At 56.3% G+C, this 27,773-nt stretch overlaps 1 protein-coding gene across 3 annotated transcripts in view; it reads right to left on the reverse strand.

The window, feature by feature from the left end:
* The window catches only part of ELFN2 (extracellular leucine rich repeat and fibronectin type III domain containing 2), a 72,234-nt gene that overhangs the window by 23,184 nt on the left and 21,277 nt on the right, over positions 1–27,773 (reverse strand). Inside the window, exon 3 of one of the 3 annotated variants that reach the window (XM_086404030.1) lies at positions 8,308–12,951. The exons of the other annotated variants lie outside the window; for them this stretch is intronic. The gene's annotated coding sequence lies outside the window, so the exon portion shown is untranslated. The remainder of the gene's footprint in view (positions 1–8,307; positions 12,952–27,773) is intronic. 3 annotated transcript variants of the gene reach the window in all.

Consider the following 27,773-nt stretch of genomic DNA (forward strand, 5'->3'; position numbering starts at 1 on the left):
GCAGGGGGGCAAGAGGGGGAGGAGGGGGCCAGAGGACCTGGGAGGAAGGAGATCAAAGAAACAAGAGGGAGGGGGGAGGGGACAGTGTCTGAAGCCAGTAGACAAAGAAAGGAGACTGGAGACTTAACAGGGCAGGGGCAGATACACATACACGCATCAGCATCCTCACGTCCACACTCGTCCACCTGCCGGCACAAAGACCCACATGCCCCCATGTGAATCAGAACTGCATAGCAAGCTCACATAGACAGGTGCGCACAACCACACACACACACACTCACAAGCACACCTACAGTCTTGTGTACGACAACAGGCCTGTACACACATGGCCACGTATCCAGGCAGCCACCCTCCAATCCAGAAAAGAATTAAGGAGCCCAGCAAAATGCCTCCTCTCCTCCATGCCCAAAGATAAATAATTCATTTGTTGTGTAACTGCTCTTGTTCCAAAAATAATTCCCTTGTCTCGGCTTCCATGGGGGAGGGGGAGCAGAGCAACATGGTTGTGAGCCCCCCAGGCAGGAGGTGCACAGCGGCTGGGGTCTCCCGCAGTGGGAGGGCAGGAGATGAACTCTTCTTACTGCAAAAGCAGAGCCGAAGGAAAGAGAGGGTGAGTCTGGGAACCCAGACACACTCCCAATAGCCCCTCCTCAAAGTGCTTTCCAGTAGGGGGCACCCCCAACCCTGATCCCACAAGGGTGCCTCAGGCAGAAGTCAGAGTCATCGGGAATGCCCAGGCATCTCCTCAGTGGCTGGAGAGTTAGAGGCCCAGAGAGGGGCAGTGACCTGCCCAGAGTCACATACTGCAGCCTGGGTCACGGCCAGGATCAAGGCTCCTGAGCCAGCAGCATTCGGGCCTGGAGCCCCATCCACCCTGCCCCATTAGTTAGATGGACTGCACCGTCTCTGAGTCTAGTCTCCACATCTGTAAAGTGCGGACCAGGCCCCTGCCGGGCCTCTGATAGGGGGAGAAGTAAAGTGAGCCATGTTGCTCATGCTTGACTTGCAGGGGGTCAGGGGAGGCTGTGCAGGGCTCTCGGCCTGCAGACCCTCAATTTCGTGAATTTCAATCTAGGGGGGACTTGCCCTGGTCTCCTAGCAAGCCAGACACGGCCCGTCACCCAGATCAGTCTCTCACACCCAGTGCTTTCCTGGCTGTGGGAACAACTCGGCCCTCCCTCCCTCCGTCCTGGGCACTGGCCAGGGATATGAAGATTAAGCCAGAGAAACCCATGTTTGGATCAAGGGAGCCAAAGACTGTTCAAAAGGGCCACCTCTGCCTCCCGCTCCTTCTCCCGAAAAACTCCAGGCAAGAGAGCGCTTTAAGAAAAAGTGTGAAACCTTTGCAGTTAAAAGCAAAACCAATTTACAGCCCTGAGCCCCAGAGGGCTGGAACTGAGGAAAGGGAAGTGGAGAGGGAGAGAAGTCCCCAGAGCAGCACAGGCAGGCAGTTTTCATTGAGGTGGCAAATGAACAGGGCATCCAGATGTCCCCTCAGATGGAAGGCTGATGCAGCATCAGAGGCTGTGATTATCACGGTTGCCACAGGGGGTCAGCCTCACACCTCCTTGACGCCCCCCCTGCACCGCCCACCCCTCCCTGCCCCCACACCGACCGGTCCCTGGGCCAGCTCAGGCTGAGGCCGGATGGGGGCAGGGGAGTAGGTAACCACGAGGCTGCGAGGCTGCAGGTCAAGATGGGGTCCCCAGGCAGCAGAGAGCATTTTTGTCCTTGGCTCTGCCAAGCACATTCTCAGGGCTGGAGTCAGGAGACCTAGGCTCCCTTCTGACGTGGCAGCTGGCTCCCAGGGGGCCTCAGGCCAGTCCTACCCGCTGGGGCCTCAGTGCCCCTCCCCGCCAGGCAGGGAGGTTGAACCGGAGGAGGCTGACTTGCCAGGTCTGTCCTGTCAGAGGACCCTCCGTCTGTGCCTCTGCCGGCTGGGAACGTCTGGGGACCGCATTTGTATGCAGGTGATGTGCAGGTGTGCACTGGCTCAGCGCACCAGCTGTGCTGGCGTGTATGAGTAGACGTGTGTGCAGGCCAGCGTGTGCACACGCATGCCTGTGTGCACGGGTCATGTGCCCGCCTGGCCAGCTACAGGAGTGAACGGCAGAGTAAGAAGGGGCTATCTGTGAGTGGAGGGGTGGGAAGGGATGCACGTGGGGCATCTCATGGAAATGCAGGCAGGTGCCTGCCTGTATGCTGACATGTTAATAAGCATGTGTCCCACATGAATGTGTATGTATGCACATGCGCGACTTTAGCCGCATCAGGCCCCACCTCCCACCCTCAGATCTGAGTTGCTCAAAGTGGAACCCACTCAGGCAGACCTAGCAGCTAGCAGGCAGGCAAAGCTGGCCAGACTCTTGGAAATCCCAGGCCAAGCTGAGGGTGTGGGAAGAGGCAAAGGGGAGGGGAGTGGAGTAGGCGAAGGGGCCCAGGCTTGAGGGAGGGCCGGAGCGGGGTTGGGGGCTCACTAGCCCTGCCCTGCCTCCTCCCTTCCCAAACAGTCCAAGGTGTACAGTGGCACCTGTGCCCCTAGCCTAGCCCCTCTGAGTTCTGCCCACCTTGGCCCTCAAGGTGACCCCGCCCTCTCTCCTGCTCCTCCTGGTGTCCAGCTCCCCCCTCCCTCCCCCATGACTCAGAGTGGGGAGGAGGCTCCCCATTACCCTGTCCCATCGTCCCATGTGCGTCAACTGCCTGTCCCTGTCCCTGGGCTGCCTGCCCACCACCCGTCGAGGCCTGACGCAGCCAGGGAGGGGGGACGGCAAGGCCGCTAAGGCGCTGACAGCAGCACTTGGCCCCCCGCCCGGCTGCACACCCACTCGAGGTGTGGGGAGGGGTGTGCCGGCTGCTGTGCTGTCAGGCCTCGGGCTGACGGTTCTGGGGGCCGGGCCTCCCCCTGCTCCCACAGGAGTGATGCCCCAGCCCAGACACTAGTGGGAGGAACCAGGGCCCTATCCGCCTCCCCCCACCCTGCCCCACACGCCAGGGGCTGGTGAGAGAGAGAGGAAGTGAGGAGCTGCAGCCCAGAGGCGAGAGCTGAGGAGGAGGGAGAAGCCAGAATCTGGAGCCAGCTGAGCAGGGAGAGACAGAGGAATAGAGATAAATGGAGAGGGACCATGGGAGACGGAGGAATCGATCGGCAGAGAAGCACGGCGTGATGACAAATGTGGGGGGTTCGAGGGAGGGCACACAGTCCAGCTGCCCACTCCTCCCACCCACCCAGGGGCCAGGGAGACAGATGAGCACTGAAGCCACCAAGATGCTGTCTGTGACCAGCCCGGGAGGGGGGTGGGGAGCGGCCGGAAGCGGCTGTTGGAAGCAGAGGTGTTTACTGCCCAGGACGCAACCGGTGCAAAACCTGTGAGGGTATGGCCACCATGGGAAGCCAACTGTGGGCCAGTGGCCGGGCGCCAGGGCTTGTGCGGCAAAGAGTAGTGCTCCCAGCTGACCTGGACCCCTCCCCTAATGTCCCACCCTCACCCCACTCCCATAGGTGTGGGGTATTGAGTGAACTCTGGCCAGAGAGGGGGGCAGACCAGCATCTCTTCGAGGGTCTCTCTCTCCTGCCACCACAGAGATGGAACATGGCAAAATTGGGGGGCAGCATGCCATCGAGGGATCCTGGGGACCCCAGTCTAGCAGGCTACACACTGCATGATGTCCACTCCCACGTGGACACCCCTGCACAGAACGAAGAGTCGGCAAGCCCATGAGGGTCTGAGAGGAATTGAAGAGGGGCCAGGGGTCTTTGTTCAGAGCTGGGCACGGCCTCAGAACATCCAAGTCACTCTGGGCAGGGCCCTCCCCTCTCTCCAGGGCTCAGCACCCACCCTCAAGCCGCCGGTCGTCCCTGTTGGATCTTGTGCCCTCCTCCTCCAGTGGCCAGGATTCAAGACCCCTCCATGGACTCAGGATCCTAGAGCCTCTGAGCAGCCGGGAAGAGGCATCCTGGCTCTGCTCAACCCCAGTCACTGTCAGAGGGGAAGCTGAGGCCAGGACTGGGGAGGGCACATCTGGCTGGTAGCAGGTCCGCTTAAGACCCAGGGCTGCAGTAACAGACCCTGATACGCCAACCTCAAATCCTCTCTGGGAGCTTACTCCCCAGACCTGGGCCCCGCCCCCCAGCTGCCCCAGGACACCGGGCACGGGAGAGTTTCTCTGCCTGGGAAGTGGGTTTGAACGATCCCTCCCTGCAGGGCTGCAGGGCAAGCACGCTGCCTGGTGCAGAGCAGGTAGCCTCAGAGAATGTTAGCTACCATCCTTCATGAGGCTCTTCTTATTTCCTCACAAGCCCATCAGGGTTCCCCTGGACTCAGGCTCCCTGAAGCCCTTGGTCACATCTCCCCAGACCCTTTCACTTCAGGCTGACCACCAAGCTCCCCAGTCAGAGGGGAGCCTTGACCTCTCCACCCCAGGCTGTGGGGCTGGGAGGGTCAGGGAGTCATTGGGCCACTCCTCCTGCTTGGGCTGGGTGAGAGGATGAACAGGGTAAAGGCCTGTGTGTCCCCAGGCTCAGGGCGGCTTGGGTGGGGAATGGGGGTGGGCAGAGGCCAGAAGGCAAGAGGTGGGGCCGCTGACTCCGAGACCTTGGGTCCTCTCCAGACCACAGTTTTTCCACCTGTGTGGCAAGGTGAGTGTCTCCCAGTCCCCAGGGCTCCCAACAAAACCCTAGGACTCAGTGGAGACAGACACACTCTCTCCTGGCGAATGCATAGCTCCTGCCCATAACGTCACATCCTCATGGATGTTGGTAGGGTCCCGGGAGTGGATGGGGGAGATGCCGTGCGTGTTCGACCTCCCAGGAGCGGGACGTGAGGCTTAGCCAGGAAAATCTCATTTGCAGCAGCTGATCAGCCCTGGCACGGGCTTCTCCCTGAGCTGGCTGGCCAAGGCTCCCTGAGGTGCCACTGACACTGTCCGTGTCAATGCCATTACCCAGGATTAGGAGAACCGAGGACCCCTGGGGTCCAGCCAGAACTTGAGGGGCAGGTGGCCACCTCACCTCTGCTGGAAGCATAGCACCAAACTAGGGGTCCTAGAGGTCGGCTGCCACCGCTCTGCCCTCAAGGACAAAGCCTGCCACCCCCTGGGAACTAGATACTGAGTCTTGTCACTGCCTCCACCTCACCAGGGCTCCTTGGGCAGGCTGCTCTGGGCCTTGCTTCCTCACCTGTGAAATGGGATAATTATACCTTCGCCCCTGAACTACTGTCTGGTAAATGAACCATCAGGATTTCAGGTACAAAGAGCCCCAGCTGCAGGACAGACAGGAAAATAAAAAGCATGGATGTGGGAGGCAAAGGGTCCTGAGAGTGAATGCTGTGCTGTGTGACAAAGGGCACGTTAATTAACCTCTCCGGGCTTTAGTCCCTTTCCCATAAGAGCGACACAGCTAAACAGACTCATCTGCATCTGATATTTCACATTCCTTGAATCTCGTATTAGCCCTGCATGGTTGATGCTGTTGGCTTCATCTAACAGATGAAACACCAAGGCCCCCTCCTTCCCCAGCTTCCTCCAAAGAGCTGGGTCCATCACAGGGACTGGACATGTAGGCCATCTTGTGGGTTTCCTGCCCCTTGAGTAGACACCTCCCTCCCTACCAGGAAAGCATGTAAGAGTGGACCATCCATAAACCAAGAGAGAATTCTACATATCCATTCATCAGGAAGTACTTAGTCCAGGCCTCCAGGCCTATGCTCCTCCAGTATTCCCAGGCACATGCCCACCTCAGGGCCTTTGCACATGCTACTCTCTCTGCTTGGCATGCCCTTCCCCCAATATCCACACAACCCACTACCTCACTTCATTCAGGTCTCTGCTCAACTGCTCCCCTCAACCTTGCCCTCCCTGATACCAATTCTGAGATGATTCACTTGCTCTGGTCCCTTCAGAGCCCTCAACAATACCAGACACCATTTAGCTCCTAATCATTCCCTCCCCGCCCCCATCATAAAATCAAAGGAGGCTTTACCTTGTTCGAAACTGTAACCTCCATGCCTGGAACAGGGTCAGACATTTAGTAGGTGCCAGAACATGATGTGTGGAGTGACAGATCAGGGCTAGGGACAGGGACGAGGGACAGAAGGAGATCCTGGAGTCCCTGACTCCACTGAGTCAGGACTTGAACCATCAGCGGGAGGGGTTCCACTACTGATGAGGTGTTCATGGTGTGCAAGAAATGTGCTGAGCCTTCTCTTTAGCCTCATGGCCCTGCTGATGCCTCCTATCTCTCAGATGAGGAAACAGGCTCAGAGAGGTGCCATCATCTGCCCTAGACCACATAGCCAGGAACTTGAACTGGCCTGAGCTCTTAGAATTACCAGACTTCCCAGGAACCCTACAGATATGACTTCCCCTGACTTAAATACCTCCAGGGACAGGGATCTCAGCACCCATCTGAGGCTACTGACTCCCTTCTTGAACAGCTCTGACTGTTAGAGGTTTCTTTATATTACAAAGCCAGACCTAGCTGCTGTACCTCTGTCTGCTCATTGGTCCCAGCCTGCCACTGGCCAGGCACAGCCCATCTGTAGCCACTGTGGCCAAGAGCCCTCCTCAGAGGTCCTTCTGGTATTTGTTCAACTATTATCTCATGCTTCTGCCATCCACATATCCAGCCTAAACGGCCTCAAGTCCTCTACTGCTCTTCCTACTCCATGGTGTCAAGTCCCATACCCTCGGGTCCAGCCGTGCTGGGTCATGCTTGCTGTCAAGGTCCCTCCTAAAAGGTGTCACCTAGAGCTGAGCCACAGCACCAACATGGTTGGAGTGGTGACAGGCACCAAGGGACCCTCTGCCTCACTCGCTTCGGCTCCATGCTCGTTAGAGCAGCATGAACACGCACAGCAGTGTGTCCCCACCTTGTCCGAGATGCCAACCAAACCCCCAGGCCCCCTCGCACGTCCTGCAAGTTTGCCCCCATGCCCTCAGAACGCTGTCAGGCAGCTCCGGGAAGTATCTGTTTTGGTTTCACCCGAGGTGCCGGGTTTCCGTCCACTCCCATTCAATCATGTCTTGTTAGTCTCAGGCCTCCGTGCCAGCTGCTCCACATCTCGGGGGAGCTGGCTCCTGCCCCTGACACCGTGGCACCCGCTCCCGGCTCCGTGCCCTAGTACGCCAGGTGAGCAGGGTGTGCCGGCTGCATCCACGTCACAGGGAATCAGAGAACAGGCCCGCAGCTCAGCCCTGGGGTCGGGAGGGCACGCTGTCCAACCAGCCACACGCTCGGCCACGCTCTTCCACACCCACACAGCGTCACTGCACACCCACTGTGTGCCTGTGATGTGTGTTATTGCAGACAGACTTGCTCTACCTTCACCAGGTTTCCCACTTACCCAAAAGAGCTTAGTAAGAACACGGCCATATCAACAGCAACAGTTACGGGGTTAATTGGGTTGGCAAGGCCTTGATGCACGTGCACCCATCTCCAAGAGGAGTAACCTCGGCCAGAGAAGGGGGCTGGGCTAGTTTGCTGTGCCACGTGCTGTTGTGACACTCAGAGGGCAGGCTCTCTGTGTCACCTTGGGCAGGTCAGCGCCGTACCCCTCTGGGCCTCAGTTTCCTCATCTGTTTATAGGGATAACAGCTGAGTGCTTGTGTCTCTCTGGTTTGTTGGGGCCACCCCCAGCCCTCTGTGACTGCTCACTGGGTCATCTCCCAAGAACCCCACTGGGGCCTGGGCTTCCCCTGCTCCCAGGGGTGTCAGATCTGTTGTTGGCACCAGTGCTGGGTCCAGACCTCTGTGAAAGGAGGTAGGCAGGAGGATGGAAGGGCTTTTGGGAAACCACCCAGCAGCCTGGTAGGAGAGGCCCTGACACTGGTTCTGTGGGCAACTCTTCACATGGCCCACTCCCTGGTACCCACCCGCCGACCCTAAGCAACACACCAGCCACCCCAGCCACCCCCAGGACGACTGTGTAGAGCATGTGACCCTCCTGCTCACAGCCAAGAATGACCTGTATTAAAAGTCTGTCTCCTAGTCCCACTGCAGGAGTCATCTCTGGCTTTCCCAGAATCCCCCAGGCCATTCAAGGGACTGCCTCCTCCATCTGTGACTCCCCAACTGACCCCTGCTTTCCCCCACCTGACCCTTGCCTCCCCACCTTGCCCCTCACCCGCACCTGGCCCCTGCCCTCCCCCACCTGGCCCTGCCTTCCCACATGGTCTCTGCCGCTCACCTGGCCCCTGCCTCCCCCCACACCTGTCCTCTGCCTCCCCCATCTGCTCCCTGCTGGCCCCTTGGCCTTGGCTCCGGCACACCCCAGGCCCCGCTCAGCTGCAGCCCCGGGCACTACTCACCAGTCTCCACTGGACCCGCTCTTTCACCAGTGCCTGCGCACGCACGGCTGCCTCTGCCTGCATGGCCTCCATTCATTCATTCAATAAACATTTATGGAGCACCTACTATGTACCAGGCGCTGGCTAGGCCCACCCTCCCGGCTCTGCTCCCTCTCCAGGGCCCCAAGGGGTGAATATTTCCCTGCTTTCCAACACCCTCAGGGCTGCCCCAGGGCAGACTGGCACGGCTGGAGCCCACGGGGAGAAGCGGAGGCTCCGGGTGGCAGACAGCGCAGCCCCGGGGGCAAAATGAAAACAGAGTCCTGGGCTGACATGGGTAGGCCTAGCACTTCTCATGTGAACTCACTTAAACCTCTGCACAACCTCATGAGTCATGCTGTTATTATTCCCACTTTACAGAGGAGGAAACTGAGGTTTCACAACTGCTACAGAATGGCTTTGACCCTCCATGGCACCAGGCTCTGGGTCAAGCCATACTATGAGTTCCTGTTTCATCTGGACAATGGCTTTTTTAAAAAATTTTTAATTACATGCCAATGTTGATAACTTGGGAGATTTTATTTTTAAAATCCCCACTTCTGGAATGACTGGAAAACCTGGAAGAACTGGCTGCCCACCTTCTACATCTCTGCGGAGACAGGGCAGATGGCATGAGCCTCCCTGGTTCTGTAGCTCTGGGACATTCTGAAGGCATAGATCTTTTTGTGGGGATGGCAGGTCTCTGATTACGAATCTGGGGCTCAAGAGTTATGTAGTTCCTTGATCCTAAAAGTCTACTTGGCCTCTGTGTCACTGATGGTACAGGACTGCCCTGACCCATCCACAACCCTTGCTCGCCTCCAAGCAGGCCCACCAGAGTGGGGACCCCAAACCAGGAGAGCACCCCCACACAGCCCCTTGACCTGCCTGTCTCCCCACGGGGTCCCTGGCTCTTCAACAACGCTGCTCGGTTTGCTAGGTCCAGTTGGGGGCTTCTGCTGGGGTTTGGGAGTAATGGGCTCCCAAATACGATTCCTAGTCCATAAAACGTTGCCAGCCAGGATGGGCTGAGGCTCCCACCAAGGCTGCTGTGAACACCAGGAGGCATAAAGCCTTGGCTGCCCAAGCCACAGCCCAGAGCGGGTACTGCTGCAAAGGGCTCTGGGGCTTCTAGAATGGCCCCTTGCTCCTGCCCCTCCCCCAGAGCTTAGGTTCCCCTTGCTCTGCTTACCTGGGACTCCTGCCCACCCTCCCCATGGCCTCTCCCAGGCCACCACATGGGCCCATAGCCAGCCAGGGCCAGGCGCGTTCCAGGGTGACAGTCTATCACAATCCTGAACCAGGTGGTCGCATGGGGTCCCTCTCCTAGCCCTGAGACTGGCTTCTCTGCAGGGGTGGGGGGGTACAGCTTGCAGGGGCCTGCAGCTGTGGCACCAGAGAACAAGGAAGCTCTGTTTGGGCAGGAGGAGCCCCGGAAGTGCCCAGGGGAGGGCCACCCCATGGACTGCCGGCTGCACAGAAACCACAGCCCAGGACACGTGTCCACCAAGTCTGCGTGGCCAACCCATGGAGACCGGCCCTCCTTAGTGTTCTCCTAGAAGGACAGGCCATCTTCAACTCAAATCCTGGCCCTGCCACTGAACGAAGAGCGTGGCCCAGGCAAGCTATTTCTTTCCTCTGAGTCTCAGTCTCCTCTTCTGTAAAATGGGACTAGAAGGGCACGACCTCAGAGGGTGGGAGAACAAAGCTTCAGAGCAGGTCTGGCACATAGTAAGTGCTCACAGCTACCTCTAGAATGTGTATGATGGCCTGGCTCACAGGTGTGGCATGGTGCCTGGCACAAACAGGGTCCCTGTCACCCATCGCTGCAGCAGTGGCAGCGAGGAAGGGATGAGGCCTGGCCCTGGACAGTGTCTGCCTTCCTTCCTGTTCCTGCCCCTTCAGAGACCTGCTCCCACCCCTGCCTTTAGCCTGCTCCCCAGCCTCGGTTTCTCTCCCATTGCCAAAGCACAATGGCTGTTATAATTAACGGATTATCTCAGTGCGACAGCTGTGGTCCTTTGAAAATTGGGTTGAATAACAAGATCCCGGCGTATGGTAATTTCTTTTCATCCCCTGCTCCCTCTTTCTCTCTCCCTCGCTTCAGCCTTGTTACGCATGCAAATATTTCTTCCCCTTTCCCTCCTTCCCAAACACCTCCTCCTCCTTGGTGGCCCCCTCCTCCTCGGGATGGCAGTGGGGGACAGACTACAGTTCTGCTTTCTGGTGACAGCCAGGTGGGAACTGACCCTCCAGGGCCCCTCCATGCTCCTGGCGCTGGGCAGATTGCCTGACACATGTGACTTCTGTCATCTCCCGGGCAGACCTAAGTCCCTACACCGGGGGATTCGTCCTACCTGCCAGGCCACTCCTTCCTTGGGCTACTTTGCAGGGACCTTCCCTGAAGTCCTGGTCCCCACTCTCTGATCTTCCCAAACCTACTTTCCCACTCCTACTGCCCAGCATCTCTACCCCTCCCAAGGCTTCTGCTGGCAGCTTGGTTCCAACCACCATCCCCCTCCCACTGCCTTCTGGACCCCTCCCTGGCACGTGACACTCCGCCTGTCCTCATCCATGACTGGACTTGCCTCCCACTGCCCGCCCACTCCCCCTCCACTGCTTCTCTCCCCTGCCCCTGAGCCAGGCAGGAGCATCCCCACGTGCCCACACCTGGGTGGTCTTGGCATATGCCCTCCCACTGCTCCTGTCCTGCTGCAGTCTCCTTCCTCACCCAAGGTGAATCTCTCAATCTGCATGCTCAAGGGTCTCCCTGACTCCACTCTTAGCACCCCCTCCACCCAGTAGAGGAGGAGCATTCTAAAATGTACATCGGAGCATGGTGCTCCCTTGCTCAAAAACCTTCACCGGCTCCCTTACTAATCTGGGAAATTTCCAACAAGGATCATCTGAAGCTCAGCCTCTGGGGTCTTGGGGAGCTGGTTTCCTGCCTTCCTCTCCTGCCCTCCTGCTTCCCTCCACCAATCAAAATTGTCTGGCTGGGGTCCCTCCTGTGGGTTCCCACAGCACTCTGGGCTTCTTCCATCACAACCAGAATGAAAACCGCTGCTGTGACTCCTGAGCTGAGTTCTCCGAGGAAGGGTCTGATTCTCCACTAAAGGCCAACACCGGACACCCAGTAGGTTCTGAATAAACATGTATTGATGACTGAATGAAAGAAGCCTGCTATCTCCCTTTATAGATATAAAAACTGAGGCTCAGAGTAATAACTTGCTCAAGATCACACTGTTTGTGCAAGACAAAACCAGGATTTGAACCCAGGTCTGTGATTCTAATGCCAGTCTTTCCCACTCCCTGGGGGTGGAGGGAGAACTGTGGGGGTCAGCTTCTGCACAGATCTCAGGGGATTTGAACCTCCCTCCAGCCTCAGCTGGGTGATAAGATGGGACTCCCTGCCCATGTTGTCACTGCATGGACCTTGGACTCCCAGGGCCTCAGTCTGCTCATCTGTAAAGTGGGAAGGAGCCCTGCCTCACTCCCATCTCAGAGGATGTCTCTGGGGACAGAAGCTCAGGTCTTGGAGAGAGCCAGCCCTGCTAACATCTGAGGGTTCACCCATCTCCAACCTCCAAACCCAACTGCACTGCCCTTGACAGGTACTTCTATGAGCTTGGGGGTTCCTAGGATGGCTGGTGTCACACAGGACAGAGATGCACCCCCCCCACCAAAAAAAGTGAGAGCTAGTGGAAGAAGCATGGGAAAACTGAGGGTCAGATCATGACCTTGGGCAAAAACTTCCCTCTCTCAGCCTCAGTGTCTTTGTCTGTGAATGGGGCCCAGTAATGCCCACTTTATGGGGTTGCCATGGGAACTGATGTGTAATGTGTCCAGCACATGCAGGCACCACCGTGGTCACAGGTTCTACAGGAACATGATGGTCAAGTGTACCCAGGAGAGAGGGCAGGTGAAGGGGGCAGCACAAGGCAGGGCCACTGTTCCTGACCTCCGTCCTCAACAGCCCACAGAACAGAGCTCAAACCCCAACATGAAGCCTTGGGTCCCCCCCTCCCTCTCTAACTTCATACCCCACAACATCCCTTCTCAACCTACAGTTACAGGGATTCCCATCTGCGTGTCCCCTGGGCCTTAGCTCATGTTCTTCCTGACCCTGGGGTACCATTTCCACCCTCCCTACCCCCTTGCAGCCCAGGCCTTGTGCCTCCTCCTCCAGGAAGCCTTCAGAGATTTCTTCTCCACAGGAAGGGTGTGGGCCTCCCTATCGTGCCTTCCCCCATGCCCTGATTCCACCTTCATGGACTCCTGGAAGGATCCTAGAGATTGTCTTACCCCACCCCACCCCACCATTTGTTTTACAGATGGGGAAACTGAGGCACAGGCAAGGGACAGCAGCTCTCCAGGGATGTGCTTGTACCCAGGTATCTGCTGCTACCAAGCCTACAGGCAGCTTCTCTCCTGGAGCTGAGATGTCCTTGTTCAGACCTTGCTTGTCTTCTCCTCACCCCCCAGCTCAGAGCTACCTGAGGATGGGACTCCATCTTCCTCTCTGCGCCCCCACCCCAGTGCCTAGCCTAAGGCCTGGCGCATAGTAGGCACTCAGTAAATGTCTGTTGAATTGAATTGCGCTCAGGGCGGCCAGTCGTCTCTGCTCTGTAAGAGAAGCATAGAGTTAGTGGAGCCGTTCCCATGGCGACGGGGGTGGGAACCAAGCTGGTGGGGTGGGAGGGCAGCCTGCCCCAAGGACCCCGAGGGCCCTGGAAAGGAGAGGGTCTGGGAAGCTGGAACATTCAGACTTAGAGGAGTCTGAAATTCTGCTCCAACAGGCAGCACAGCCCTGACAAGTCATACCGCCCCTGGAGCCTCAGTGGCCTCCTCTGGCCATTGGAGAGGACACTCCAGTCCCTAGGGGCTGTGAGGACGGCTTGTGATGAGGACCAGAAGAGATGTGAGGAGGGTAAACAGTGACTCCCGCTCACACTGAGCCCTCAGTGCCTGAAATATCAAGTCAGGTGGAAATGATGGCCCATTCTACAGACGAGGAGACTGAGGCTCAGGGAGGCGGGGAGGCTTCTCCCCTCAGGCCGCACAGCCCGCGTGCTTGATCCCATGCTGTACACACAGTCTCCCTGCAGAGAAGGGAGGAAAGCAAGGCATAAAAAAAAACAAAAAAAAAACCCAAAGACGCTGAACCCACCAAAAGGTGGCTGGAGCCCAGGCCTGGGCTGAAGAAAGAACTCCAGGCACAGGGCCCAGCATGAGCCCCATGGCTGTGAAGGTTTAAAGCCTTTCAGATCCAGAGGCTGCAAAGGCCTGGGCAGGCCCTGATGTTAATATAGATCAGCAGAGACTATAAATACTTGGCCAGGCCAGGTATTGCAGGGCCAAGCCCATGGAGCAGCCCAGCAGGGGCTCGAACCCTGGCCCCCTCCTCCTTGGGCCTCCGTTCCCTATCTGTCAAGAGCAGGCTACAACACGATCATGACAGGTTCTTTATCCAACAACCTAGAGTTCCCTGACCCAGTCAGGCTGGCAGGGGGACCTCAGGGCCCAGGCTAGAGTCCCAGGAGGAATTAAAAAGGATGCAAGAGAGGCTGCCCTGGTCTACCTGGGACAACCAAGGGAGGGCTTGGCTGGGCCTCTGCTCCCTGGCCTGGAGCCCGGGAGAGGCAGGGAAAGGGGCCTAGGATGCCAGCCATTCACTCCTTCACTTTCTCATTCATTCCAACAGCCATTCTCTGAGGATCTCCTGCTGGGGGAGCCGAGGATTCATTGCCAAAAGGCACGGCCTCAGGTAGATGCTCCAGTGAGGAAGACAGCAAGACAAACAAGCACGGCAGTGCAGAGGCCGACCTCAGGCTCCGTGCCCCATCCCAGACTGCATCACCTGACACTAGATTCACACCTGCGTGTGTCCGGACCAGTACCTCGTCAAGGCCAAGGATGGGGAGGGCAATCTCGCTCCTGTTGTAAACCCAGAGCCCAACCCGGCACCAGGAAGCACTCCATTAATATTCACAAAAGGACCGAAGAATGAAAAAATGTCTTGGAGCTTAAAAGAAAGGGCGCCCATATACAAGGCCATGGCATGGCAGGGGCGGGGTGGGGGAGCAGGAAGGAGCCCACACAATTAATACACAATTTGCCCACTTGAAGGATGGAGAAACTGAGACTGAAAGAGGCTAGGGGATGTGCCCAAGGACCTCAAAGCTACAAGAATGGCGCAGGACCCGCAGCTCCCCAGATATAAGATAGGCTGGTACATATAAATTCCAGGTACAGCTGCTTCAGGCATCAGAGGGGTAATGTTTGCAGGTCTGAGACTCCTTGAAACGCTGAGTACAGGTGAGGGTGCAGTATCCCATCTTCTCGCCAAAGCCTCAAAACAGCTCTGGGTGGCAGATAGACCCTCATACCACAGACAGAAAAACCGGGGCTCTGGGAGAGGGTGTAGGATTCCCCACCCCCAGGCCCTTCTTGGTCAGTACCTCAGTGGGACTCTCCTGCTGACTGGCGGTTCCACCTCCATCCCCTCTGAAATTCACCAGCACGGGGTGCAGACCTGGGCCCGGGCCTGAATCTGCCTCTGCCGACTGGGTGACTCGGGCAGGGACCAGCCCTCTTTGAGCCTCAGCTTTCCCAAGAGCCATCTCCTCTGCCCCACGCAGCTGCTTCAAGGAGCAGAGGAAAGAGCATGCGTGGACGATCAGTCACTTCAGTCGTCTCCGACTCTTTGCGACCCTGTAAACTGTACCTGCCAGGCTCCTCTGTCCATGGGATTCTCCAGGCAAGAATACTGGAGTGAATTGCCATGCCCTCCTCCAGGGGATCTTCCCGACCCAGGGATCGAACCCTCATCTCTTGTATTTCCTGCATTAGAAAGCAGGTTCTTTACCACTAGTGCCACCTGGTAAGCCACAGAGGAAAGATCAACCCCCTTACAAACTGTAAAGTGCTAGTGATATTGAAGGGAATTTAATCACTACTGTTATACTTTCCTTCCTCAACCACTCCTCTGCTCTTCTTACTAACAAGGCTATGACAGTTTCTATCAGATGCCCGCACTACGCCTACCTCTGGTGCTAAGGGGTTGTCATGAATTTCATCCCAAGGATCGTAGGGATCATTTACTATTTTTATGCCCATTCTGCAGATGAGGACATGGAGGTTCAGAGAAGTGATGTGACTTTCTCAAGATCACACAGCAAGAAATGAGAGCACTTAGCCATGACCCTGTATATCTGCTTTCAAGTATCTGTATATTCAGCCCTTTGGGGCCACTAGAGTCCTCCAGTTCATTAATGCCCACCTGTTCCCTGGTTTATCCAACTTCCCAGATGTATGCAATATTCATATTTCCATCAGCAGCAGCTCACGCACCCTTCTCTGAGGCCTTCGGGAGCCCCATTAATCATTCAGACACACCTGCATATTCATTAACTTACGAATTAATACAGGGCCCCTTATTACTTCGGGCCTGCTGCCTGCATTAAAGATACTTCGACTTCATTCATTATTAAACTCCTCTGATAAATGATCACATCCGTCCTTCACAGAGTGGGGCAGCGCCCAGGCCCCCAAGCTAGTAGGTCTGCACCAGCTGCTGTGTGACCTTGAGCCAGGCCCTCACCTTCTCTGGGCCTCCCGAATGTTTACCTGATAAAATGAGGCAAAGGACAGTCTCTAAACACTGCCTGGGCTTGTCGAGACTGGCCCTGTCCCATCCTTCCGCAGGCTCCTTCAACCCTTTCCTGCACTTACAAGGCTTTCCTGGGCTCACACGACCCTTTGTTCTCCATAAAACAGGAGCCAGTTGTCCCTGCTGTTTTCCTGATCCTCTCCCACCAGTGGCCTCCATTCACATCTGGGCCTGAGCCTGGGCTTTGCAGCCAGCATCATGTATCCTGAGCTAAGCTGGCTTGGCAGACCAGAACATATCCCAGATCACAGAGGCCAACTGCCTCCCGTGGCCAGCAAGGGTGGACTCCGTCTGCCACACAACAACAACGATGATGACAACAATAATAATCACAAGTGCGCCCAGCATTTCCTGAGCACATACCAGGCCCCAGGCCTTAGGCAAAGTCCTGCACTGTCTCAGCCTTCTCAGAACCACGTCCACTTTACAGATGGGGAAACCAAGCCCAGTGAGGTCAAGGCCATTTCCCCATCTCACTTGGGATCCCCAGCTCATCACCATCACACACTTCGGTTGGAGGTGGGACCCTCGGTCAGCACCCTGCCCTGGCTCCATCCTTTCCTGACTGGGTCCTCTGTACACCGACCCTACCTAATGGGGGGTTTCAGGCAACACAGAATGGGCCCCCACTCCCTGATCGATCCCCTTATGTCTGGCACAGAGCAGAGCCCATGAACAAAGCGTGAGGATGCTGCTCCCTATGTCACCCCTGCTGGCTCCACTGCCCTCCCGCTCCGCTCCTCGGGCAGCTCTGTGTGGGGCTGCTCACAGGGCTGCTGGGCTGCCAACAGCAGAAGGGCCAGGCTGCCGCCTCATACCGGTGCTGGGCCCGAGGCTTCATTCTCTGGCTGTGTGACTATGGGCCCATTACCAAACCTCTCTGTGCCTCGGCCGCATTATCTGAATCACACCTGACTCCACCGCCTGCCTCATCCCTCATCGCCAATCCATCCTGACACCTGCCCAGGCCACACACCTGAGTGTTCAAGTCACTGATGGCCCTTGTCAGGAAGGGAGCACTGGCTCCTAGCAACTCCAGGTGTCCCCTGGGTGCCTCCCCTAAACCCTTAGCTCAGATGCCAGAGAGCCTCTCAAAATAGCCTGTTTATTGTGTACCCGCTGAGGACTCCTCTCTTAAAGCCCTTCTAGAATCTTCTTTGGCTCCAGGCTGAAGCTAGAAGTCCTTCTGAAGGTCAAGGCCCTATGAGGCCTGGCCCAACCACCCACTCCAGACCCCTCTCCTGCATCCTCCATCAAGGCAGCTCTCTCCTCTCCCATGGAGACTCTCCTGGCTCTTGTCTGACCCCCTGATGGCATCTGTCCCTCCCACATCGCCCAGCCATCGAGCACAGGGTGTTCTCCACTGCAGCTCCAGCCCCTGGCACAGTCAGTCTGGCAGTGCTGTGGCCTGAACCAATGCCTCTGTCAAGTCCAGAGAGCAAACCCACAGGGCTGCATTGTGCCAACAAGGAACCCAGCAGACCCTGTGAAGGCCTTGCCATTCTTCATCTGCATGCAGACACAGCCCCCAGTTACACAGTCCCCCTGTTACTTTGTCAACAGGGTGACAAGGTAAAGGTCATCGGACCTATTTCTCAAGTGAGAGGTTCAGAAAGATAAAGTGGGCTCCCACGTCGCCACTAGTCAGTGGTGGGGCTGGGACCAAGCCTTACTGCCTGGGCTCCAGGCACCGAGCACTAACTACATGCCAGACCTCAGTGAGGTTTTACATTAACTCATTCAAGCCTCTCCATAGCCCTGGGAGATGGACACAATTATTCCACTCATTTGAGAGATAAAGAAACAGGCCCAGAGCAGTGAAGCCACTCATCCAAGGGCACACAGTGAAGAGGTGAAATAGTCTGGGACAATACACCGAGCTGTAGCCGTGGAGCTAGTCTGTCCTCCCAGCTCTGCTCAAGTCTCCCCAGGCCTCTGCTGCCAGGGCTGCCCTGGGTGAGAAGCATCTCCATTGTGGCTCCCTCACCAGCCCCAGCTCCATGGCAGCAAGGACTGGAGCCACGTCCTTCCTTTTGAGCCCCCGGATCCATCATCTGGAAGAGGGTAACAGGCCGACCAGGAGCCCTTCACCAGCAGTATATGATCCCCACACCTAAAGCCTACAACACACTAGGCCCCAGACTGGCAAAACAAGTCTCTGGTCCACAGGGGATCACCAGGGGGTGAGGGACCCTGGGTGGGAAGGGGCAGGGGTCTCATTCAGGGTTTGGGAGCAACAGGGTTCAGGTGCCTGCCTGCTGTCATCAAGAGCAACATGAAGCCAACAGGAGGACAGAAGAGAAGATGATGGTTAACTGGGGGCCTTGGCAGGTCTGAAGACCTGCCGCCCAGGACCCAAGGGGGCCAGGCATCCCCAGAAGGGACTGCACCCTGCCAACTAGACAGTCCACAGCTAATGAGCCCCTGCTGCGGGGCTGGACTAGGGCAGAGGAAACAAAGATGGGCAAGGAAATCTCTGGCCAGGAGGGAATTCGGGCAAGAGGAGAACCAGCACTCAGGCCCTGGGATCTTGGCTATTTAAGAAAACCCTCCTGCGGGTTATTGGGTTGGCCAAAATGTTCATTCAGGGTTTTCCATTATGGTTTTCTATTTCCATTTGTACAATAGAGAAAGTGTTAGTCGCTCAGTCATGTCCAACTCTGTGACCCCACGGACTGTAGCCCACCAGGCTTCTCTATGTTATTCTGCAGGCAAGGATACTGGAGTAGGTTTGCCATTCCTTTCTCCAGGGGATCTTCCCAACCCAGGGATCAAACCCGGGTCTTCTGCATTGTAGTCAGATGCTTTACCATCTGAACCTCCAGGAAGCAAACCAGCCTCTAATTTCTCTTAAGAGAGAATCTGAATTTTCACAGATTGGAGTTGCTAAAAGTGGGGTAACATCAGTGGATTTCTGGGTACTTCCTCACTGTACTCCCACTGTGAGTGCTGAGGGTGGGGACCATAGACAGGTCCCCTTTCTGCCCCAGGCTGCAACTTGGGGGTTTGGCACACAAAAGATGCTCAGTAATTCTGGCCAAACTGTTAGTGCATCATTTCCAGGGCCCTGTATCAAAACTACTGTGTGTGGGGAACCCCCCTGACCCCGGTCACCTCCCTCATCCACTTTCAGGCCCTCTGGGGTACTTGAGAGAAGGTCAGAGCTGGCAGCCCCCTCAGCACATCTGGGCTCCTGACATGTAACAGGTGAGGGAACTGAGTCCAGAGTGGGTGAGAGTCTTGCCCAAGACTGGCAGCCACATCCTTTCTCCTTCAGGCCCCTGCTTCCTGCCTCAGCTCCCCAAAGGCTGCTGCCCCTCCAGGCTCTGTCTCCACCCACCTATGTGTGCCCCCCACTCTAGGGTGACCTCAGGTATGCCTTTGGTCCCCCAGATCCTAGACTTTAGCTTGTCGGATGTCTCCCCAGGTGCCCTGAAAGGCCCCAGGCTCAGCCCAGGTCATCTTTTCACCCAAGCCACTTCTGCACACGTTTCCTCTTGGTCAAGGTCACCACCACCCTGCCTGCCTGCTCAGACCACAGATCCCACCATCACAAACTCCTCCTGCCCCTGCCAGAAAAGAATAGTGAGACCAGCCACCAGCTTCATCCTTGAAACATCTCCCCCATGTGTCCTCTGCTCCCCACCTCACCAGGGCCTGCCGCCATCATCACTCGCCCCCTTGCCCATCATGGCCCCGTTTTTCTCCAGCCCCTCCCTCATGGCAGCCAGGGGGAGTCTTGCACAGGGCAGCCCTGACACTGTCTCTCTTCCTCAGAATCTTTCTGGGAGTTCCCTGCAGCCCCGAGGACAGGGGCCAAGTTCCTTCCTGGCATGTGAAGCTTCCATGAGGGGAATCCATACCTTCCTCACCTCCTGCCCCAGCCCCTACTCACTTTCCTGGCCCAGCTCCCTGACTGACAAAGGCCCTTTCCTGTCCCTGCCACTTGCCCCCAGTACTGTGAACCCCTACCAGCTTCAGGTCAGGCACCACCTCCTCCAGGAAGCCTGCCCTGAACCCTAAGCCTGGCCTCACCATTCCACAGCATCCCTGGGCTCACAAGCTCCAAGTGGTATCCCCCCGGACAGTCGCCATTTCCCTTCCTGAGAGCCAAGGCAACACAGCGTGTCCCTTCAGTGCCATCAAGGGGCCTGGCATGGAGGAAGTGGGGCATGGGAACTGAAAAAGCACAAGAACTACATGGCCCCCAGGCATGTCCTTCCCAGCTGGCCTCTGTCTCTATCCACCTGCCCACCTCCCCACTCGCTGAGTGGACCTGCTTTTACTACTGATGACAACATGGCCTCCCAGCTCCTTAACATTATTATTATGACCACTCAGGCCTCAACCAGTGCTACAGCTCCCGTGTCCACCGTGGTCCCAGCCTGCTTGGGGCAGCATGGTCAGGCAGGGACAGAGGAACAGAGGAATGGGGAGAAGGTGGACAGAGCCCCTGCTGGGAGCCTCACCTGGGCCAGGGGGCTGACGTAGCTGACCTTGAAGAAGACCCAGCAGCTCTTATCTGGGCACGCAGGGCTTCTGTTTACAGATGAGGAGACTGAGGCTCTGACCAAGGGCAAGCAGCTAATCTGGAGCCTCATGGCCAGTGAGGGCCAAGCCAGGGATTCGAACCTGCCCACCAGACTCCTGCCCACTCTCCTTGCACTAGATCCTGTAGCTTTCAAAATCAAAGGAGGGGACTTGTTCACCCCGAGTCCAGGCATTCCAGGAGGCCACAGGCACTGAGGACAGAGCGCTAAGACTGGGGTCCTGCACACCCTCAATTCAGACACTTGCTGAATTCAGACACACCCCTGCCAGCTGTGTGGTCTCAGGGAGCCTGAACAGCTTCTCTGAGCCGATTCCTCATCTGTCCCTGAGGATGGGAGGCTGCCCTGCAGGCCTGCCCTGAGTGCTAAAGGAGACAGAAATGACCACAGCCAATAACTACAGAGAATCTCCCAGGCTGGGCTACAGGTAGGTTAACTCCCTCAAGTGGCCCCACAAGAGGCAAATTCTTACAATATCCCCATTTTACAGACAACAAAATGAAGGCACAAAGGATCTTTCCAAAGCCTTGCAGCTATAAGTGTGGAGCTGGGCATGCAGCGCTGGGCAGAGAATGATCAGCATGGGATGGGTCCTCACTAATGATATTCCTTTCCAGCTCAGACCTTCCCTTTAATCCTTCAAAGACATCCAGAATAAGCTGGCCTCTCCCATCTCCACTGGAACCACCTGCTGGGTCCTCCTTCCACCTTCACAGAGCGAACCCTCTCGCCCTCAGTGGCCTGGATCAAACACCACTTCTCCCCTGAGCCTTTCCTGAGCTCCACCACCCTCTGTCCTCTCTATCGCCACCTGCTAAAGTTCCCTGGACGGCAAACAGACACCTCGAAGACCCTGCCTCTGCCCAGTCCCTGCACAGCTGCCTGAAGAAACTTCTTGAAGCATAGGCAGGTTCATGGAGCACCTCTCTGCTCGGAAGCCTCTGGGGCCTCCCAGGCCCTTATCGCCACAGTTAAGATCGGGCTTGGTCCCATCTCTGCAACTCTGCCCTCCAGCACCCCTCCTGCAATGAGGCTACTATCCAGAGAAACGGCACCCCACTCTGCACACAAATGCCTCCACACATACATGCCTGTGCACAAACATGCCTATGCACACGTGCCTCCCACACACATGCTTGTGCACACACATACCTATGCACACGTGCCTCCCACACCCACGCCTGCACACACACATGCCTGCACACACACACACCTACACACACATGCCTGTGCACACGCATGCCTGTGCACACACATGCCTGTACACACACATGCCTGTGCACACGTGCCTCCACCACAACCTGCCTGACTCCTACTTGGGACTCTCCCTTGAGCCCCCCTCTACCACACCAGCCTCCCACTCCTCAGCCTGACCCCAGAAGAGCACCTTGGAACTCCCCTCCCCAACTCCTCAGCTCTTCCCACTCCTTCCGTCCTGATCTGCATCATCCGCAATACTGTTTCTCAAAGCCAGTGGCGGGCTCCCTCTTGGGGAAGACTACACATTCTGGACTCCTCTGGCCTGCCTGGGGCTCACAGGGCCTGCCGAGACTCCCGCACCCTCCTTTCCCACTCCAAAGTCCTCACGTGGGAGCTTCTTACCCTTCTCACCCAACACCTTTTGGCCTTTCCCCTTGAAATGGCCACAACCTGGCATGTCCCACTCCCACCTCCTGCCTGCTACTCCTCAGACTCAAAGCCACCTCCCACAGGAAGTCCTCCAGCCCACCCAGGCATCAGTCAGCCTCATCTGCCTTCCACTTGGCTGTGGGATTCCTAATGGCAGGGACTGTTCTCATTCATCCCCCAATTCCCCAGAGCCCTGTACGATGCTCAGCCCACACCAGACGCTGGAGAACTGTCTGCCGAATAAACATGCTGCTTCCCCCTTGAGCTCCCGGAGGCAGAGGGAACAAGTTCCATTAGCCAACCATGACCAATGTAAATCCACCCACTTCTCCCCACCTCCACCAGCCTCCAATGGCTCACATGAACTACTCCTGTGGCCCTCACCTTCCTCCCTACCGCCACCCCCACCTGCCTACTGACTCCCATCAGGCCTGAAGAACCTCCACAGCCCTCCCTGACTTCCTGTCTTCACCTCTCTCCTCACTCGTGTGCTCCAGCCCCAGGGAAGGCCACCTTGCTCCTCTGGGTGAATGAAATAATGAGAGTTTGCAGCTTCCTAACCCTCGACCCTCATTGCGCCTGTTTTTTGAGTGCAGCCTCTAAGCCTCTGAAGGGCAGGACATGGCTTACTCTTCCCAAGATCCCCAATACCCAGCACAGAGCAGGAGTTCAAAAGTTTCCATGAACAAATAAATGAGGGACTTCCCTGGTGGTCCAGTGGTTAAGAATTTGCCTTGTGATTCAGGGGCCTGGGTTTCGATCCCTGGTCAGGGAACAAGATCCACATGTCCACAAGCAACTAAATCCATGCACAGCAACTACTAAAGCCTGAAGCCCATGCGCCCTGGAGCCCACACGCCACAACGAGAGAGTCTGTGCATCACAACGAAGATCCCACGTTTTGCAACTAAGACCTGACTCAGCCAAATAAACAAACTCTGGTTGTTTAATCGCTCAGTCGTGTCTGACTCTCTGCGACCCCAAGGACTGCAGCACTCCAGGCTTCCCTATCCATCACCAACTCCCGAAGCTTGCTCAAACTCATGTTCATTGAGTCAGTGATGCCATCCAACCATCTCATCTTCTGTCATGCCCTTCTCCTCCTGCCCTCAATCTTTCCCAGCAACAAAAACAAATGAATGAGTGCTGGACTCAAATCCTGACGCTGCTGCCTGGGCCTGTTTCCTCATTGCAGTCCTTGACCTCCCTTCTCCAAGGCTGGGGGGTGAGGGGAGCACAAGGGATGTGGGGATCAAAGGTGGAGATCAAATGACAGCAGCACCTGAAAGTGTTGTAAAACCACACGTCACTACACACCTGGGAGGGACTATTCATTCCAAAGCAGTGAAAACGAGGCTGAGGTTAGGTACTTCACAGACTCATTCATTTAGTACCATTTCTCAAGCCCTGGGCCAGGAGCAGGGCCTCCCAGTGCTCTGGACACAGTGGTTCTGCCCTGCGGACATTCACAGCTCAAAGGCAGGAGTGCAGGAGACCAGGCATCTCAGGGAGAAGGTCAGAGAGCCATGGGGCTTCAAGACGAAGTGGCTGAGGCCCAGTAGGGGTTCCAGGAAGGCCTCCTAGAAAAGGGGTCTGCCAGTTCTCAGATCATCCTGCTCCACCAGAAAGAAAGGGACCTAAACAGCCAGGTTAACTAGGAATACAGGAGTTCTCAGATCATCCTGCTCCACCAGAAAGAAAGGGACCCAAACAGCCAGGTTAACTAGGAATACAGGCAGGCCAGCCCCTCAAGCCAATATCATCTCAGATGAACATGTACTACTACTACTGTCCCCATTTTACAGGTGAGAAAAATTGAGGCCCAGAGAACTGAAACCACATGTCTCAGGTCCCCCAGCTCTTGGGCAGCCAAGCTGGTGGTCTCTGGGCCTCCTGCACCTTCTGAAGCCCCTGGAGAGACTAGAAACCATGTTTAGAACATTCAACCTCTGAACCAAGGGACACGCCACTCTGATGGCATCCAGGTCAGCTGCTTCCAGCCACAGCTGTTGGTGCCAGGCACACAGGGGCCATCAGGAAACGGATCTGAAGAAATCCCAGAAAACAGCTGCTTCCTGTGAGCTGAGGGGCAGCTGCCCTCGGGGCTGGTGAGGGTCCAGGTACCACACTGGGCCCAGGGAGCCCTTCCTTGAATGCATGCAAATGAATGGCATAAATTTCTACTTACTTAACTTCACAAATGCTAACAAGCTCATAAAAAATAAGTTATTCTTCCTCAGCTCCACAACACCCTGCGTTTGTTTAATTTTGTTTTTCTTCCTTCTCCCAGCCTCCTCTCCAACAGAAACGAAAAACCACATCTTTGGGGCTTTCCCTGCCAAGTGGGTCTGTCCTTCCCCCTCCCCCATTCTGCCCCCCAGATAGGAAACCCAAGTCCCGGGAATGGGCCCTGCTCTCTCCACCACAGCTGTGTGATCTTGGGCTCTGACTCAACCTCTCTGGTTTAACTGGCTCAGTTACCAAGTAGGAAGCACGCTTGCCCTCAGCTGGCCTCTGGGTCAGTGTGAGGATCAAACATGGTAATCCTAGTGAAGTGCTGAGTCTGCTCCAGGCGCAGAACAAGCCCTCAATAAATGTCAGACCTTGTTATTATGTAAAGAAGAGTTAAATAGCTCCCTTCCAGTTAATCCATCTGTAGAGTTTGCCTTCTGGGCCAGCTGGCTGCCCATGGATAGGTTTTGTTGGTGGACTCAGAGCTGATGCAAATCTGGGTTTGATGCTATGAGGCAGAGCCTTTACCATAGGCCCCACCACACCCTACTGCCTTCCTCGGCCCGGATGCTCACATTTTGTGACGAAGCCCCCGTGGGCATCTGAGTTAGCTACCCCTAGTTTATGCCTCTCAAAAGCTTTTCCAGTGGGTCATTGATTGCATCATTAGGCCCAACTCACAGATGAGGAAACAGGCTCACGGATGGGCAGGGACTTACCCACAGTCCCTGAGGGAGGGGCTGTGGAACCAAGGAGAGTTCCCTCTCCAGTCCTGGCCTGTTTTCTTTCCAGAGCCACTGCCTCACCATGCCAGTTTAAGAGCCACCTCCCTGGTGGCTTCCCTGGAAGAGCAAATGGCCTATTAGCCAGACGATGGCAAGCCTAGCAGAACCCAGCACAGGGGCCTCCAAAAGATGGGGCCTGGGTGCCAAAGCTGCCCTTTCTTCCCAGGTCCCCTCTATAACATCTAAGTTCCTGGGCACTTCCAGGAACGGAAGTGCACCTCTTTTGCCCACACTGGCCCCCTTCTGCTGGCACAAAGCCTAAATAGCCATGGCTCCAGCCAGCTCCAATCAGTTACCACCAGCTACAGCCCCATAAGCTCCCATTTCGCAGAAGAGAAAACTGAGACCCAGGCAGGAGAAGAACATTCCCTATGGTCACAATGAGGGAGACTCAAGCCCTGGCTTTTGAAGACCTGGCTTGTCCCACCCTCCAGCCAGCATCAACTAGCAAGATCCAGGAAGCAGGGCCAACACTGAAAGGGACAGCCCCTGAGGCACCAGCTACAACTGCCTCCCCTGTCCCCTACCCCTGCTGGCCTTGATTTTCCCATCTGCAGTGTGACGGGACACAGTGAGCCTGTCCTAGAGAGCAGAGAGGTAAGGCTGGGAGCCTCAATAACTCAACAGTGTGGCCGTGATCACCATCCTCAACTTCCCCAAGAAGAAGGTGGGACCACTGTCCCCTGTGTTCCTCACAACCCCTCTCACAGGGCACCCCCTGGCCCACAGCCAGCAGAGGCACAGAAGCAACAAGTGGTTAGCACAGCGTGGTATTAATACCATGCTGGGGGCTTTTCATACTCACTAGGTGGATGCTGTTATGCCCATTTTCCAGACAAGTGGAAGCACAGAGAAGCTAAATAACTTGCTCAGGGTCACCCACGAAGAGACAGTGCAGAGTAGACTGGTGGACAGACCAACAGAGAAAAGATGGAGAACACACCCCTGGCTGTTGGTGTCCGGTCAGCAAGATGCAGGCTTAGAGGATGCCAGGAAGGTTGGGATGGAGGAGGCAGAGCTGAGTCAGAACCTGTGGCCAGGGTAGGGGGTCCCATAGCTGCTGCCAGCTGTAGCTCTAACAGCTCCCGACCCTGGACACCTGCTGCTGCAGTCCACATGCCCACTGCTAGTCTCAATGGTATCACCAGTTCAGACCACTTTCATTCTTCCTTTCTTACCAGTCTCTCAAATCCATTCCAGGGTACCCTTCCCCAGGTAGGTCGAGTCATAGCGTGGTTCCCAGTGATTCAGGACCTTGCCCAAGCTCCCACCAAGCCAAGAGTGACCGAGTGGGGACGTGAACCCAGCTCTTCGATACACCTATCCTCTCCCTCCTCGAGTCTCCAAGGGCACAAGGCCACCAGCTGCTGCTGGGGAAGAGGGTGGGGCCAGGGCCTTGAGGGGCGGGGCCGAGAGAGCCAGGGGCGGGGCCTAGGAGGTAGGGGCAGGCCGGAGAGAGAAGACTGGATCCCAGTTACCTTGGCAACAGAACTAATTAATTCCAACTCTGGTTCCATCTGTGCCTTGGCTGGATGGGTGGTTTGGGCTCGCGGGTGTTTATTTTGAAGGAAGGGGAGAGAAGTGGGAGGAGCTGGGAGGCTGTGGTCTCGGGAGCTAGTAGGGGCTAACACCCCCACAACGCTCACATATAGCATCTCCACCCCCAACAGGAAGAGACAGGTTCCGGCCTCCAGAGACAATCTCAGACCTCCTCCCAGGGAGGTAGCGCTCATCCTAGCCCAAACACAGCTGGCTCATAGGGCAGACAGCAGTGCCTGCTGTATGCACACACGTGCACACACACACGGACACAGATTGGGGAGAACACAGGCTCCACAGCAAGAGACGTGGGTTCAGATGCCAGCTTAGCTTTCTGAGTCTCAGCTTCCCCATCTGCAAAATGGGCAACACTGCTCCCTGCAAAGGGCTCTTAGAATTAGAAGGATGTCCCCAGTGCAGGGGAGAGAATGTTCTTCTGAGGGTGATCCTGGCCATCAAATTGCTTACCCAGTTTGTAGGAAGTGCTACCCAGTAGCACTTCTGAGAAACTGGAATGAAGCCAGGAGACAAGATAGGAGAGGGAGAGGGAGCCCAGAGGCAGGAGCCCTGTGGCTGCGCCAAGTCCAGCAGGTCTCAAAAGCTAGGCTAAGGAACCTAGACTTAAGCCCAGGACAACAGGAAACCAGTGACATGCTAGAGAGCCCAGGCCAACAGAAGAGTGCAGGATGAATTGGGGAAAATGAGAGTTGGCCTTTGAGGAGGCTGCTGTGATAGTCTAGACTCATGATGGTGACTCAATGCAGATAAAGGTAGCAGGGAGGACAGGCAATGGGATAATCGGAGCGCAGGACTTGGTGACCGACAGGCTGGGAGGCCAGGGGTGAAGTTCAGAGACGACTTCCAGGTCCAGGTGGCTAGCTGAAGTGGCTGGCTGAATGCTGGCAATGCCCACACTGGAATAGGGAACTTCAGAGAAGGAGCTAACGGGCCAGAAGGCAGGAGGAGAGAGGAAGAGCCTGCATCGGACAAGCTGAGCTTTGGGGGCCAGAGGGACACCCCAAAAGACATGTCCAGTCAGCA

The sequence above is a fragment of the Bos grunniens genome, chromosome 5, assembly GCF_055505025.1.
Source record: "Bos grunniens cultivar Pamir isolate PY7600 chromosome 5, Bosgru_T2T1.0, whole genome shotgun sequence".
NCBI lineage: Eukaryota > Metazoa > Chordata > Mammalia > Artiodactyla > Bovidae > Bos > Bos grunniens.